Source organism: Zingiber officinale, chromosome 8B (assembly GCF_018446385.1).
Source record: "Zingiber officinale cultivar Zhangliang chromosome 8B, Zo_v1.1, whole genome shotgun sequence".
Lineage (NCBI taxonomy): Eukaryota > Viridiplantae > Streptophyta > Magnoliopsida > Zingiberales > Zingiberaceae > Zingiber > Zingiber officinale.
Window position 1 is genome coordinate 60,516,310 of NC_056001.1, and position 15,602 is coordinate 60,531,911.

A 15,602-nucleotide genomic window follows, 5' to 3' on the forward strand; every position below is an offset into this window, starting at 1 on the left:
TTTTTTATTATTTTATTCTCTTTCTTTTATTTTTTTATTATTATATTTATGTAATGAGTGGAAGGAGAGAGATCGAAAAGAATGAGTGGAAGGAGAGAGATTCAAAAGAAATATTATTTTACTTTTAGGGTAGAGGTTTCATTCTCTAAATTTAAAGAATCACTATTTATCAAATATAAATTTAGGAAATAAATAAGATAGTTGATGTAAAGGTTTTTTAGCTATTCTATCTAAAATTTAGAGTAAAATCTTTTGATAGGGTAGTTGATGTGGATGCTCTTATTTAATAATGATAGCATTAGTGTAGGAATGATATATTTTGATAATGATAACATTAGTGTTGGATTAATATATTTTGATAGTGATAGAATAGTATAGGATTGATATATTTTTCTTTATTATATTTTAATTTCATTTGTATGTGAACTAAGCACGTATTGACCATTAGTGTGTTGTCTAGGAGTTTTTATTAATGTAATTTATTGGAAACAGGTAAAATGCATAATGAAAGAAGTTGGATGTATAATAAAAATTTACCTAAACGTCGCAGTTCAACTGATGAGTTTATCACTGGGTTGAGATAATTTTTAAATTTTACATCTAGTAATGTTGAGTTTATAGATGATAATAAGATACGGTGTCCATGTAGAAAGTGTCATAATGGTAAATTTTTACTACTTAATAAAGTTTCAGAGAATCTTTGTAGATTTGGTTTTACTCTGAATTACTATAATTAGACATGTCATGGTGAACCATGTTGGTTGCTACTCGGAAAACCTATAGGTTCCACTGTACAAAAATTTTTTACAAAGATCTGAACCTTTTCCTAGCTACCATGTGTTCTTTTAAATTAAATTTTGGATCGCCTGCGGAACTTAACACGTTTGATCCAAAACTTAATCTATTTGTTCTTTTAGGTTTTGACTTGGATCTCCTGCGGAACTTAACACGTTCGATCCAAGTCTCCTTAAGTTATTAATTCCATTAAATATTAATTTCCATAAAAGGTTCCCAGTACTGACGTGGCGAGGCACATGGCCTTCTTGGATATGGGAGCAACCACCACCGACTAGACAAAACCTTTAATAGAAAGCTAATATTTAATTTCCTAAAATAACTTTAGGTTAACCAAAGAGAACAATCAAATCACAAGGAAAAGAAAGAAACAAAAGAACAAAACTTCGAAAAAACATATTCAAAATTCTAGAACGTAAGCCTCTTGTATTTGGTATTATTTCCATAAATAACTAGCATGATGCGGAAATAAAATTTACTAGTTATACCTTGTAGAAAAACCTCTTGATCTTCTACCGTATTCCTCTTCTAACCTCGGACGTTGTGTGGGCAACGATCTTCCGAGATGAGAAACCACCAAGCACCTTCTTCTTCTCCTAGCTAGGTTCGGCCAATCACAAAGAAGCTTCACCAAGGACGAAGAACAAAACACCAACCAAACTCCAAGGGATACAAGCTTTCTCTCCTTCTTCTTCTTCTTCTCCAAGTAGTATCCGGCCACCACAAGAACTCCAAGCAAGAGATAAGTTTCGGCCACCACAAAAGAGGAAGAAAGGTAGAGGATGGTCGGCCACCACACCAAGGAAAAGAGGGAGGAAAAATAATAGAGGTTGTTCCCATGAAGGCACCCTCACATCTTCTTTTATATTCCTTGGCCTAGGCAAATTAGGAAATTTAATTACAAAATTTCCTTAATTCTTTTGCCATGTAAAGAAAAATTATTTTAATTAAAACAATTTTCTTCTTTTAAACACAATGGCCGACCACTTTAAAAAACAAAACAAGGAGAGTTTTAATTAATTAAAGCTTCCTAATTTGTCTCCAGAAATTTTATAAAAAAATTTCTCCAATAATTTTTATCCCTTTTATGATTGGTTTATAAAAAGAAATTTCTATAATTTTAATTTTTCAACATGTGAATAATTTATAAAGAAGAGAAATAAAATATCCTTTCTAATCTACAAATAAGGAAAGAGATTTAATCTCTTTCTTTAATCTTTTGTAGAGACTTATAAAAGAGATATTTTAATTTTTTAATCTCTTCAATAAATTATATCTTTCACATAAGAAAATTTTAAAATTAAAATTCTTTTTAAATTAAATAGGGCCAGCCACCTAAGCTTGGGTTCAAGCTAGGGCCGGCCACCCATGAACCAATGGTTTGGCCGGCCCTAGCTTGATCCTCAAGCTAGCTTGGCCGGCCCCTATAACATGGGTATGAAGGTGAGTATAGGTGGGTATAGTACTCTATAAATAAGAGGCTACGATAGGGACCGAGAGGAGGAATTGGTTTTGGTCTCCCGATAAAATTAAGCATCCCGTGTTCGCCCCGAACACACAACTTAATTTTATCAATAATAATTCATTCCACTAGAGAACTATTATTGAACTACCGCACCAATCCCAAATTACTTTTTTTTGGGCTCCTTCTTATTATGAGCGTGTTAGTCTCCCTGTGTTTAAGATATCGAATGTCCACTAATTAAGTGAGTTACTGACAACTCATTTAATTAATATCTAAGTCCAAGAGTAGTACCACTCATCCTTATTATCATGTCGGACTAAGTCCACCTGCAGGGTTTAACATGACAATCTTTATGAGCTCCTCTTGAGGACATTATCAACCTAGTATCTCTAGGACACAGTTTCCTTCTATAATCAACAACACACACTATAAGTGATATCATTTCCCAACTTATCGGGCTTATTGATTTATCGAACTAAATCTCACCCATTGATAAATTAAAGAAATAAATATCAAATATATGTGCTTGTTATTATATTAGGATTAAGAGTACACACTTCCATATAACGACCCTCTTGGCCCATTTTGCGACCCTACCGTCGGCCGTTATGTCGTCGGCCCATTTGGCGACCTCTCATGTCGTCGATCGACGACCCTCGCGTCGTTACTCACTAGGACTTTCCACCCTGGCGGTGTTTTTGCCTCTCCCGGATTCGAACTCTAAACCTCCGGGCTTAAGTATTAGAGTTTATGAATCCGGCAACCAAGTGAGATCATCTCACTTGGTTGCCAGGATTCATAAACTCTAGATCACGGCCGACGATCGACGGTCGACGACATGAGAGGTCGCCAAATGGGCCGCCAAATGGTCCAAGAGGGCCGGGTCGTTACAATAACCGAGGTCTTTGTTTCTTTATAAAGCCAGTATAAAAGAAACGACCTCAAATGGTCCTACTCAATACACTCTAAGTGTACTAGTGTAATTATATAGTTAAGATAAACTAATACCTAATTACACTACGACCTTCCAATGGTTTGTTCCTTTCCATTATGGTCGTGAGTTACTGTTTATAATTTATAAGGTACTGATAACATGATCCTCTGTGTGTGACACCACACACCATGTTATCTACAATATAAATTAATTGAACAACTACATTTATCATAAATATAGATATTTGACCAATGTGATTCTTATTTCTAGATAAATGTTTATACCAAAAGCTAGGCTTTTAGTATACACTCTAACAATCTCCCACTTATACTAAAAGACTAAGCTGCCATATCTGCTGCCATACATCTGATTCCCAACCCTTCAACATGTCCATCAAAAGCTCTCGCCTTAAGGACCTTAGTGAAAAGATCTATAGGTCATCATCTGATGCATTCTAGGCAGCAACAACTTCTCCTCGTTTATACGATTTCTCGTATTGGGTGGTACTTGCGCTCTATTTTGTTTACTTGCCTTTATAGACTTATGGTTTCTTCGAGTTTGCTACTGCACCAATATTATTACAATAAATTGTAATAATCTTTGGACAAACCAGAAATCATATCTAAGTCTATCTTGAGGTTATTGAGTCATTCAGCTTTTATGGCTACCTCAGAGGCTTGCCATATACTAAACTTCTATGGTGGAGTCCAGAAAAATACCTATGCTTATCACTCTTCCATAGTTATGACTTTACCTCCTAAAGTAAACACAAAACCCCGAGGTTGACTTATTATTGTCCCTATCCGATTGGAAGTCAAAATCCATGCAACCCACAAGGACCAAATTAACTGCCTTGTAAGCTAGCATATAATCTCTAGTGCCTCTAAGGTACTTCAATATATGCTTTACTGCAGTCCACTGTCCTTGTCCAGAGTTATTTTGATATCTGCCAACTATGCCCTTGGCAAAACAGATTTCTTATCTCGTGCATAGCATTCATTAGGCTTCCGACAGCCGAAGCATAAAGAACTGCCTTTATTTCCTTTATCTCCTTTGATGTCTACAGAGACATATCTTTAGATAAAGTTACTCCATCCTGAAAAGGTAAGAAAACTTTCTTGGAGTTTTGCATGCTTTAAAACGAGCAAGGATTTTTCCGATGTATGAAGCTTGGGATAAGTAAAATATTCTTTTCTTGCGATCCCTTATTACTTTGATCTCAAGAATATATACATTCTCCCAAGTCCTTTATATCTAATTGTTTGGACAACCATACCCTTACTTCTGACAACATTTTGATATTGTTTCCAACTACCAAAAATGTTATCTACGTATAGTACAAGAAATACCACCACGCTTCCATCACACCTTTTGTATACACAAGACTTATCCGGTTACTAAATAAATCCATAGGTCTGAATTACTTTGATAAACCGGATGTTCCAAGACCTTGAAGCTTTGCCTCAGTCCATAGACTGATTGAGCTTTACACAAGATGCTCTTAGCCCTTTGCAATGAACCCTTCTGGTTGCTTTATATGGATGCTTTCTTCAAGACTTCCATTAAGGAATGTTGTCTTGACATCCACTTGCCAAATAGATAAAAGAATCCGGATAGACTTAAGCATGGCTACCAGTGAAAAAAGTTTCCTTTTTCATCAAGCCTTGCTTTGAAGGTTTCAACCTTCCTGTCTATCCCTCTTTTCCTATTACAGACCTTTTACACCCAAAGGCTTTTACACCACTTGGTGGTTCTATAAGCTTCAGATTTTATTAGAATACATATATTCTAATTCTGTTATTCATTACTCTTTGCCAAGATATTGCATCTTTATCTTGGAGTGCTTCGTCATATGTCCGGAGATCAGGTTCATGTCCTCCAGGGATCGAGTCCAAAAACTCTCCCAAAACATGAATCTTTTTAGGTTGCCTAACAACCCTCCCACTATGACAAGACACTTTCTGCAATTGTGTATCATTTGTGATACGTGTTGCAGTTTTCTTGTGGTATCTCATCTTGTACAGTTGGTACTAGGTTAGACATGTCCTTTATTATTTCCTTAAGAACAAATTTACTTATGAGCACGTGGTTCATTATATAGTCCTTTTCTAAAAATCAGTCATTGATGCTAACAATGACCTTCTGATTTTTAAGACTATAAACCTACTTTTGTTTATCTAGGATAACTTACAAACAAGTGAACTCCTATCCAACTTATCATTGTCTCTCTTTAACATATGTGCTGGATTACCCGAATCCGAATATGCTTCAAAATAGGTTTTCACCTATTCAGCAATTCTATATGAGTAGAGAGTTCTAACTTGGAAGGTACTATGTTCACTTTCGTTTTCAGAGTTTATCCTTAAAACAAATTTGGTAATTTTCTGAATAACTCATCATCTATCTAATTATTCCATAAGAGTCTTTTACCTTCTTTCTACTACACCATTCTGTTGGGGTGTACCAGATGCAGTTAGTTGGGATTGAAATCCAACTTCTGATAAGTGACTCCTAAAATCTCTCAAGAGGTACTTGCCACTACGATCTTCCATAGTGACTTTTTACTTTAACATTTCTCCGCATCAACCTTGTACTCTTTGAACTAATCAAAGTACTTAGTCTTGCGGTACATTAAGTAAATTTATTTGTATCTTGAATAGTTGTCTATTAAATAGACAAAATATTCAATACTACCTCTTGTCTGGATAGTCATAGGATCACACAAATCAGAATGAACCAATTTCAACATATCTTTGACTCCATACCCCTTGGACTTAAAAGCTTCTTGGTTATTTTCCTTCCAAGTAAGACTCGTAGGTTGGAAAGATTTCCACTACCAATGAACCCAAAAGTTCATCAGCTACCAATGAATCCTACTCAAGTATAACCTAGCTTTAGATGCCAAAGATATAATTGGTTCATTTCCGAAGGTTGCTTTCTCTTAAAATTAGAAGATGTGTTACTAATTTCCATTTGTTGCATCGTGGAAGTTTATTGGATTATAAATTGTCAACCATCATACCAGAATAGATAACTTTCCTATTTTTCTTGATAACAACTTTGTTATCAAAATAGACATAATATCTATAATAGTTTAGAAACTGAAATCAGGTTCTTTCTAAACTTGGTACGTAAAGACAATTACTTAAAATCCATATTTTATTCTTATCAAAGGATAAACATCTCCCAGTGTTACCACTTCTACAGTAGTGCCCATGTGGATGGTGATTTACCTTTCATTTAGTTGTCGGGTTTCCTGGAACCCTGCAATGAATTGCAGACATGATTAATGGCATCTTGTATCTACACTCCAGGTTCTGGTAGATAACACCACTAGACATGTTTCAACTAATGAATTAAATACACATAAATTGTTCTTAGTTCTAAGAAGACAGTCTACCTTAATGTCCAAGTCCTATTTCCAATCATTACAATTGGGACTACTAAGTCTTTTTCTATAGTATGACTACTAGGGATTGACAAACATCCTAAGAATCACAAAAACATTTGGTCAAGATCAACTCCTTAAAATCTCCATGAATTTTGTGTATACAAAATCGAAGAGGAGATTTTATTCATTAATTTTATTATCTCGTCAACTTTACTTTATGATGAATAAAATTAATAGTTGATCTATCTTTGATCAAATATTTGGTCAAAACTCTTTGAATTTAAAATAACATTGATTCCTCAAACAATATTATTTAAATTTACCAACACCTCAAACACCGTGAATTTTGCATGCCACGTTAGTGTGGACGTATACAAATTCAACATTTGTAAAAGGAGGGTTTTACCCATTAACTATCTTGTCAACGTATCTTTATGACAAATAAAATTATCTCAAACACCGTTAATTTTGTATGCCACGTTAGTGTGGACGTATACAAAATCAATCATTTGTAAGAGGGGTTTTAACCCTTTAATTTTATTATCTTGTCAACCTAGTTTTATGACAAATTAATAGTTGGTTTCATTTGGTCACACAAATAATAACAGTGACTCCGATGGGAGGATACTATTAGATGTGTCTAAGTGTATACCATTACTTGACACTAAGTCCATTAATAAGATTATGCCCCTTCCGTTGGGGAAGATCACACGCTCTTAATTAACTTCCTATAGTCATCCAAAAATGGAAGTCTGTTCTAGTGATCCACAAACAAGCTCATCCGTTATGGAGGAAGGCACTCAGAGCCAACGCGCAAGCTTGTTTGCATCACTTACAAACCAGTAATGGAGACCATGGGATTTACTTAAAATCTCTCTCCCACTTAGTTATTTATAAATGAGGAATTTTAACTATGCTAGCCTACTAAATATGTAAACTAACATGCACACACAGCACAATATAAAAGCAATAAATAGAAAATCTAATTTTCAACTATTATGGCTTTTATCTCTAGTTGTCCTCCGTGTGTTGTCATCCCAAGCTGCTGCCATATTTGGCCACTGCCACCGGGTCTAGCTGTCGCATCCATCTTGCTCCTAGTTCCGCTGCGCCTCTGGTCCTTAGAAGGTTCCACGCTTTGCAAGATTCGATCCGCGACATAAATAGAATTTTACATTTTGATCCTATATTCCATAAAAGGAATGTACATGTATCTAGATCAAAAAATAAAATCCTAATAAAACTAAATACAGCTCCTGCTGTATTTTATAATACAATTATGCACACACAATAAAATGCCCTTGACATGTCCAAGGGTCCAATCACACACATAATAACTATAAGCCATAATAGTTGGATCCTGCATCCACAAAGTTAGCACATCCTACTATTAACCTGCCTAAATTATGTATGACATGTGCATAATTAAACTAATACCAAATACACAGAGGCAAAACCCTAGCTCTGATACCAATTGTTGGTTGCTACTCGGAAAACCTATAGGTTCCACTGTACAAAAATTTTGTACAAAGGTCTGAACCTTTTCCTAGCTACCATGTGTTCTTTTAAATTAATTTTGGATCGCCTGCGGAACTTAACACGTTTGATCCAAAACTTAATCTATTTGTTCTTTTAGGTTTTGACTTGGATCTCCTGCGGAACTTAACACGTTCGACCCAAGTCACCTTAAGTTATTAATTCCATTAAATATTAATTTCCATAAAGGTTCCCATCTTCGACGTGGCGAGGCACATGGTCTTCTTGGATATGGGAGCAACCACCACCGACTAGACAAAACCTTTTATGGAAAGCTAATATTTAATTTCCTAAAATAACTTTAGGTTAACCAAAGAGAACAATCAAATCACAAGGAAAAGAAAGAAACAAAAGAACACAACTTCGAAAAAACATATTCGAAATTCTAGAACGTAAGCCTCTTGTATTTGGTATTATTTCCATAAATAACTAGCATGATGCGGAAATAAAATTTACTAGTTATACCTTGTAGAAAAACCTCTTGATCTTCTACCGTATTCCTCTTCTAACCTCGGACGTTGTGTGGGCAACGATCTTCCGAGATGAGAAACCACCAAGCACCTTCTTCTTCTCCTAGCTAGGTTCGGCCAATCACAAAGAAGCTTCACCAAGGACGAAGAACAAAACACCAACCAAACTCCAAGGGATACAAGCTTTCTCTCCTTCTTCTTCTTCTTCTCCAAGTAGTATCCGGCCACCACAAGAACTCCAAGCAAGAGATAAGTTTCGGCCACCACAAAAGAGGAAGAAAGGTAGAGGATGGCTGGCCACCACACCAAGGAAAAGAGGGAGGAAAAATAATAGAGGTTGTTCCCATGAAGGCACCCTCACCTCTTCTTTTATATTCCTTGGCCTAGGCAAATTAGGAAATTTAATGTAACGACCACCCAATTTCTACTCTCTAGGGTGAACGTTACTTATCTACTAACTATAGACTTCACTTAACTGATGTTACTTTCTCTCATGTTAGCAATACATAAAATATTGAGGGAATAAAATTCAAACATGAAATCATATAATAGCTGAAGCATGGTTCTGTTCTGCAAAATTTTCCCACTAAACATACATCCCGTAAGCATGCATTTCTAATTTTTTTTCAACATGCTGGATTTCCAAAGCACCCTACGGCAATTGAATAATATTGCTAACACTTACAACCAACATATTTAATCCTTTCTAAAGGAACGAATTAGCATAATGGTACCAACATTCTAATTGAACCATATAAATAAAAGTAAACTCCGACAACTAATTCGAAACACAACAGCAGCTATATCAAACATTCCAGAAATATCTAAACAGGATATTCTAGCAAGCTATAACAGTATAGTAAGCTGCACTAAATGTTTCTAGAAAACTTAAAATTTGACAGAATATCTATTGTTCAGCGTACCAAAATACCATGCCGACATCACACGCGTTTATAACATAATTATACTAACAGGTACATATCAAGACTGTACAACAAAACTATATTGCAATCCGTCGCAATATCAAGCATTGATATATTAAATGAGATACTGCATTCACTATACAATTAACATGATTTGTTCCAATAAGTCAACAGCTACATCTAATCAAATACTTTAAGCATAAAGATGGCTTAAATAAAGGCGTATTGTTCAAACTAATAATAACAAATTATTTAATCAGTTCAACCATCTTTTCTTTTTTTTTTATGCAACAGAATATTGCCAAAACCAGATTCCAGCATTATCCTACTGTAAACTGCATCAAACATCTTCAGAAATTCAACAGAACAAAAGCATCTGAACAACTTCAAAACAGCAAAACAGAAAGAGTAACAGAATTTGTATTTCTCTAAATTCTCCTAGTTATTTAAGAAGAAAACTAAATAAATTAACTTGCAGCAATTTATTAGCTAGATCCCAAGCTTCCATATCCGTCACCACACACACACCATCATCGTCTCCTTGTCGCCTTCTTCTAAGCCACTTTAGCCTTTCCTTTATTTTTATCCATATCTGCAGTAGGAGGAAAAATAGCATCTATAAGCTAAAAGCTTAGTGAGTGCTTTCTACTCACAAAATCCGATAAGAAATGCATATACATAAAAGAAAACAGGAGGTACATGCTCAACATGAAATAGAAATGAACTACATCATGCATCTCTAAAGAAAAACAACAATCTATCTTGTTAGAATCTTCCAATCTAGATAAAAGAAACTTGTTCTATTTATTTCCAAATTTAATACTTTTATACTTTAAAATAATACTCAACTTTACTTGGGCCCGGCATTGTACCACTTTGCGCGCCTTTCTTAATGAGAATTGAGGTAGCTAATCCCAAAACCATTAAGACACTTCTAGACTTTATGTCTAGGGGCAACTTGGAGCCCATCCCTTGGACCTTGTGTCCGGTACATGCCCTTTTTAAAAGTAAAATACTTTTCTTAATATCTTTCTTTAAATACTCCTTCTAATAAAATGCTTTGGCATTTCCTTTAGCACTTAATATGCTACTGATCCCAATTCTTAAAAGATTAGGGATCCTGTTAAGACTTTGGTCTCTTTTTTTTTCTATAATTTTCTAACAGCAATAAAGAAAACTAACTACATGCTCAGAATTTAATCAAACTATCTTATATTCATTACTTGTTAAAACCAAGCTAAAACTAATTAAACTTATAAAGGGAATACAAGCATTCTGAGTACGGCATCACTATTCAACAGCCTCTTTAAATTCTGTTTAAAGCTTTAAGGTTGTTATCAACTAAAAAAAATATGTTTCTGCTACCATACATTTATGCATGAACATTAGGCATATAAGAAATCGAAACCTAGCTCATTGCAAGATAATTCCTTTACTACTCTTTTAGCTTCAACTAATCTGCTGCTGTTCTAAACCTAAGGAAGGAGTTAAGCCATTAAAAGAAACAACAGGACTCTCAAATAAGGTTGATCTACAACCCATTGCATGGCCCAAACTCAAATCTGACTTACTCAACCATAAAATGATCCCATAATCCACCTAGCATATTCGGATTTAACAATTATGGCAGCAACCATTATAAACCAACCCGAAACCACAGAAACTATAGTTGGTTCTTCATAGATTAGAGATCAAAAATCTTGTATTAAGCCTTTGTTAAGTCTAATCGAAGAATTCTTTACAGATCAAACTTCACAAAAGGATTTTATCTAACTTCTTAGAGTACACGGCAGTAAAACAGCAACCCTAGTATACTTCACAGGAACTCAAACCACCAGAAAACAAAAACAAATCGGAACTACTCCTACTGCAGGTGAGAAGCAACTCACCTTGTGTTCTTGAACTTACAACCGAAGGGGAAGTGCTCTACGGTTTGGATGAAGTGAAGGTCTCGGCGATCCCTTCCTATCCGCGTGTTCTCCTTGACGAGGAGACCACGAATCCGCGAACAACTCCCGGAAAGAAGTCCTCGCCGGCCGCCGGAGACGAGCCCTAGCGCCGTCGCCCCTTTTTCGCTCGAGAAAGAAAATCGCCCGAAAGAGTCGGCGCCGTCGCGAGAGAGAAGAGGAGTTTAGGTTTTTTGTCCGAAAATCACTAAAGTCCTCTCTTTATAACCTAGGTAATTTGTTCTCTGTTAACCCTTAAATATTGTCCGTTCTCTCCTTAATTAACAATAGCCGCTGGCACAATTGGTTGGCTGCGTTCTGCTTAATACGCGGCTCGCGGGTTCGAGTCTCAGCTGCAACTATTTTTCTTCCTCTTTATTCTCTATTCATTTACTACTGCTTAGATATTATTCGCTCCATATAAGGTTAACAAAAATCGTGTAGCTCAGTTGGTTGGTTGGGCCGATTACAACTTGGGCCCGAGAAGCTGGGTTCGAATCCTAGCTCTTGCATTTTTTATTTTTTTTTTAACTTTCTCCACTCGGTAATAATACCAAACGGACTCCAAAAATTGCATAAAAATACTCTAAAAATTTCTAAAAATCTCTAGAATATTTTAAAAGTATTTTCAAATATTTTTAAAGATATTCAGAATTCAAAATAGGGAAAATTGGGTCGTTACAATTCCCCATACCTTATAAAAAGTTCGTCCACGAACTTAGAATAATTCTGGATATTTTTGTCTCATGCTATCCTCTCGTTCCCAAGTGACTTCCTCGTGCTTCTGGTTCTGCCATACGACCTTCACTAGTGGCACTTCTTTGTTCCTTAGTCTCTTGTCCACTATCTGTGTAGGTCTACTCTCATAACTAAGATCCTCTTGGATCTGCACTGACTGAGGTTCAATCACTTGGCTAGGGTCATGAAGACACTTCTTTAACATGGAGACATGAAACACATTGTGTATTGCTGACATGTCTTGTGGTAAGTCCAGTCTGTAAGCTACTCTCCCAATCCTCTCTATGATCAGGTAAGGTCCTACATAACGAGGACTTAATTTGCCCTTCTTGCCAAATCTCATCACTCCCTTCATAGGAGCAACTTTGAGAAAGACTAAATCTCCTACTTGGAATTCCAGTGGCCTTCGGCGTGTGTCAGCATAGCTTTTCTGTCTACTCTGGGCAGTCTCAATCCTCTGTCTGATCTTCTGAATAACCTGAGTGGTTTCTTCTATCATCTCAGTCTGAATGCCCAGCTCTACTTCCATTTCTCTTCTTTCTCCAGCTTCTTGCCAGCATATATGCACTTCCTGCCATACAATGCTTCATATGGTGCCATCCTGATGGTGGCTTGGTAGCTGTTGTTGTAGGCAAACTCAGCTAAACACAGATACTTGCACCAACTGCCTTTAAAATCTAATGCACAAGCCCTAAGCATATCTTCTAGGATCTGATTTACTCGCTCTTTCTGTCCATCAGTCTGAGGATGGAAGGCTGTGCTGAACTTGAGCTTGGTGCCTAGTGCAGTCTGTACACACTCCCAAAAGTGAGAGGTGAAGCGCCCATCTCTATCAGAAATAATAGATTTGGGAACTCCGTGAAGTCTGATCACCTCTTTAACGTATAGCTGTGCTAACTGCTCTATAGAGTGTGACACCTTGATGGCTAGAAAATGAGCAGACTTGGTCAATCTGTCCACTATCACCCATATCGCATCGTATCCATTTGTGGTTCTTGGGAGACCTGTTATGAAATCCATGGATATGTCTTCCCACTTCCACTCTGGTATAGGAAGAGGCTGTAGAACTCCTCCTGGTCTCTGGTGTTCTGCTTTGACTCTCTGACATGTCAGGCAGGTACTGACATATTTAGCCACATCTCTTTTGAGTCCAGACCACCAGAATTTCTGTTTCACGTCTTGGTACATCTTGGTAGAACCAGGATGCATAGAATATGGCGTATTATGGGCCTCTTCTAAAATTCTCTTTCTCAGCTCTTCATCATTGGGAACACAAAGGCGATTTCCCTGATAAAGAATTCCACTGTCTGATACTCGAAATTCTGAATTTCCTTCTTCTTGTATTCCTTGCTTGATCTTTTGGATATCTGGATCTTCACTTTGCTTTTTCTGTATATCCTCAAGCAGGGTTGACTCTAGGGTCAATGCAGAAAGTTGCCCATAAATAATTTCAAGTCCGAAATCTGACAACTCCTTCTGTAGTGGCAGGGCTAATGATGATAAGGACATCAAGGATGCACTGGACTTCCTGCTTAATGCATCTGCCACTTTATTAGCTTTACCTGGGTGGTAGAGGATTTCACAGTCATAATCTTTGACCAACTCTAGCCACCTACGCTGTCTCATGTTTAAGTCCTTCTGAGTGAAGAAGTACTTAAGACTCTGATGATCTGTGAAGATTCTACACTGGACTCCATACAAATAGTGTCGCCAGAGTTTCAGTGCAAAGACCACAGCTGCTAGCTCAAGATCATGAGTGGGGTAGTTCTTCTCGTAGTCTTTGAGTTGTCTGGAAGCATAAGCTATAACTTTTCCTTCTGCATGAGAGCTCCTAAGCCCATCTTGGAAGCATCACTGTAGATGTCAAAACTCTTGTCATCCTCTGGAACAGTTATGATCAGTCTCCTCTTGAGTTCTTGAAAGCTCGCTCACATTTATCGACCATTCAAACTTCTTGTCCTTCCCGGTGAGGGTCAGTGGAGAGGCTATCTGGAAAAGTCCTCCACAAATTTCTGTAGTACCAACTAAACCAAGGAAGCTTGATCTCCCGGCATTCTTGGGTCTCTTCCATTCTTGACCGCTTCTACTTTGGTGGATCTACAATACCTTCTTTTGAAACAATGTGACCTAGAAATGCCACCTGTTCCAACCAGAACTCGCACTTTGAGAATTTAGCATAGAGTTGCTTTTGTTGAAGGGTCTGCAGAACTATTCTCAAGTGCGTGTCATGCTCCTCTGAAGTTCTGGAATATACTAGAATGTCGTCTATGAACACAATGACGAACTTGTCGAGGTATTCTCTGAACACTCTATTCATCAAGTCCATGAAGACTGCAGGTACATTAGTCACACCAAAAGGCATGACTACGAATTCGTAGTGTCCGTATCTGGTCCTGAAAGCTGTTCTGGGTATGTCACTCTCCTTCACTTTCAACTGATGGTACCCAGAGCGCAGATCTATCTTGGAGAACACTGTTGCACCTTTCAATTGATCAAATAAATCATCGATCCTGGGCAGTGGATACTTGTTCTTGATGGTCACTCGATTCAGAGCCCTATAATCTATGCACATCCGCATAGATCCATCCTTCTTCTTGACAAACAACACGGGAGCTCCCATGGTGAGTGACTAGGCGAATGAAACCCTTGTCGCTCCTGAAGTTGTTCTTGTAGCTCTTTCAACTCTGCTTTGGGGACATGCGGTATGGAGCTTTTGAAATTGGACCGTACCGAACCCGCTCAATCTCAAACTCCACCTCTCTATTGGGAGGTAGTCCAGTAGCTCTGGGAATACCTCGATACTCACAGGACTACCCGAACTTCCTCCCGCTTAGGTCTTTCTTCTTCCTCTGTACTCACGATGAAAACCAAGACACCCTTTAGCTAACATCTGGTGAGCTGTGAGAGAAGAGAGGAATTTCTGGGTCTTCCTCCTTGGTACTCCTGTAAATTCAAAGGATGGTTCACCTTCTGGACTAAATATCACTTTTCTTCTGCGGCAGTCCACTGAAGCACTGTACTTGCTGAGGAAATCCATACCCAAAATGATATCGAAATCCTGCATAGCGAGGACTACCAGATTAACACATAGCTCTCGGTCTGAAATTCTGACTGGTACAGACCGAAGCCACTGACTAGATTCCATGACTTCCCCAGAAGGTAGGGTTGTCAGGAACTTGGAATTCATGCTTTCTGTAGGTACCTGTAATTCTTTGGCAAAAGGTATGGATACAAAAGAATGGGTCGCCCCAGTATCAAATAGTGCAGTAGCTATATGCTGAAAAATAACTACTTGACCTGTTACGACCGTGGAGGCACTAGCAGCTTCCTCTTTGGTAAGGGAGAATACTCTGGCATTGTCAAAGGCTGGAACTGGTGGAGCTTCCAACCTTCCTTGGCTGATC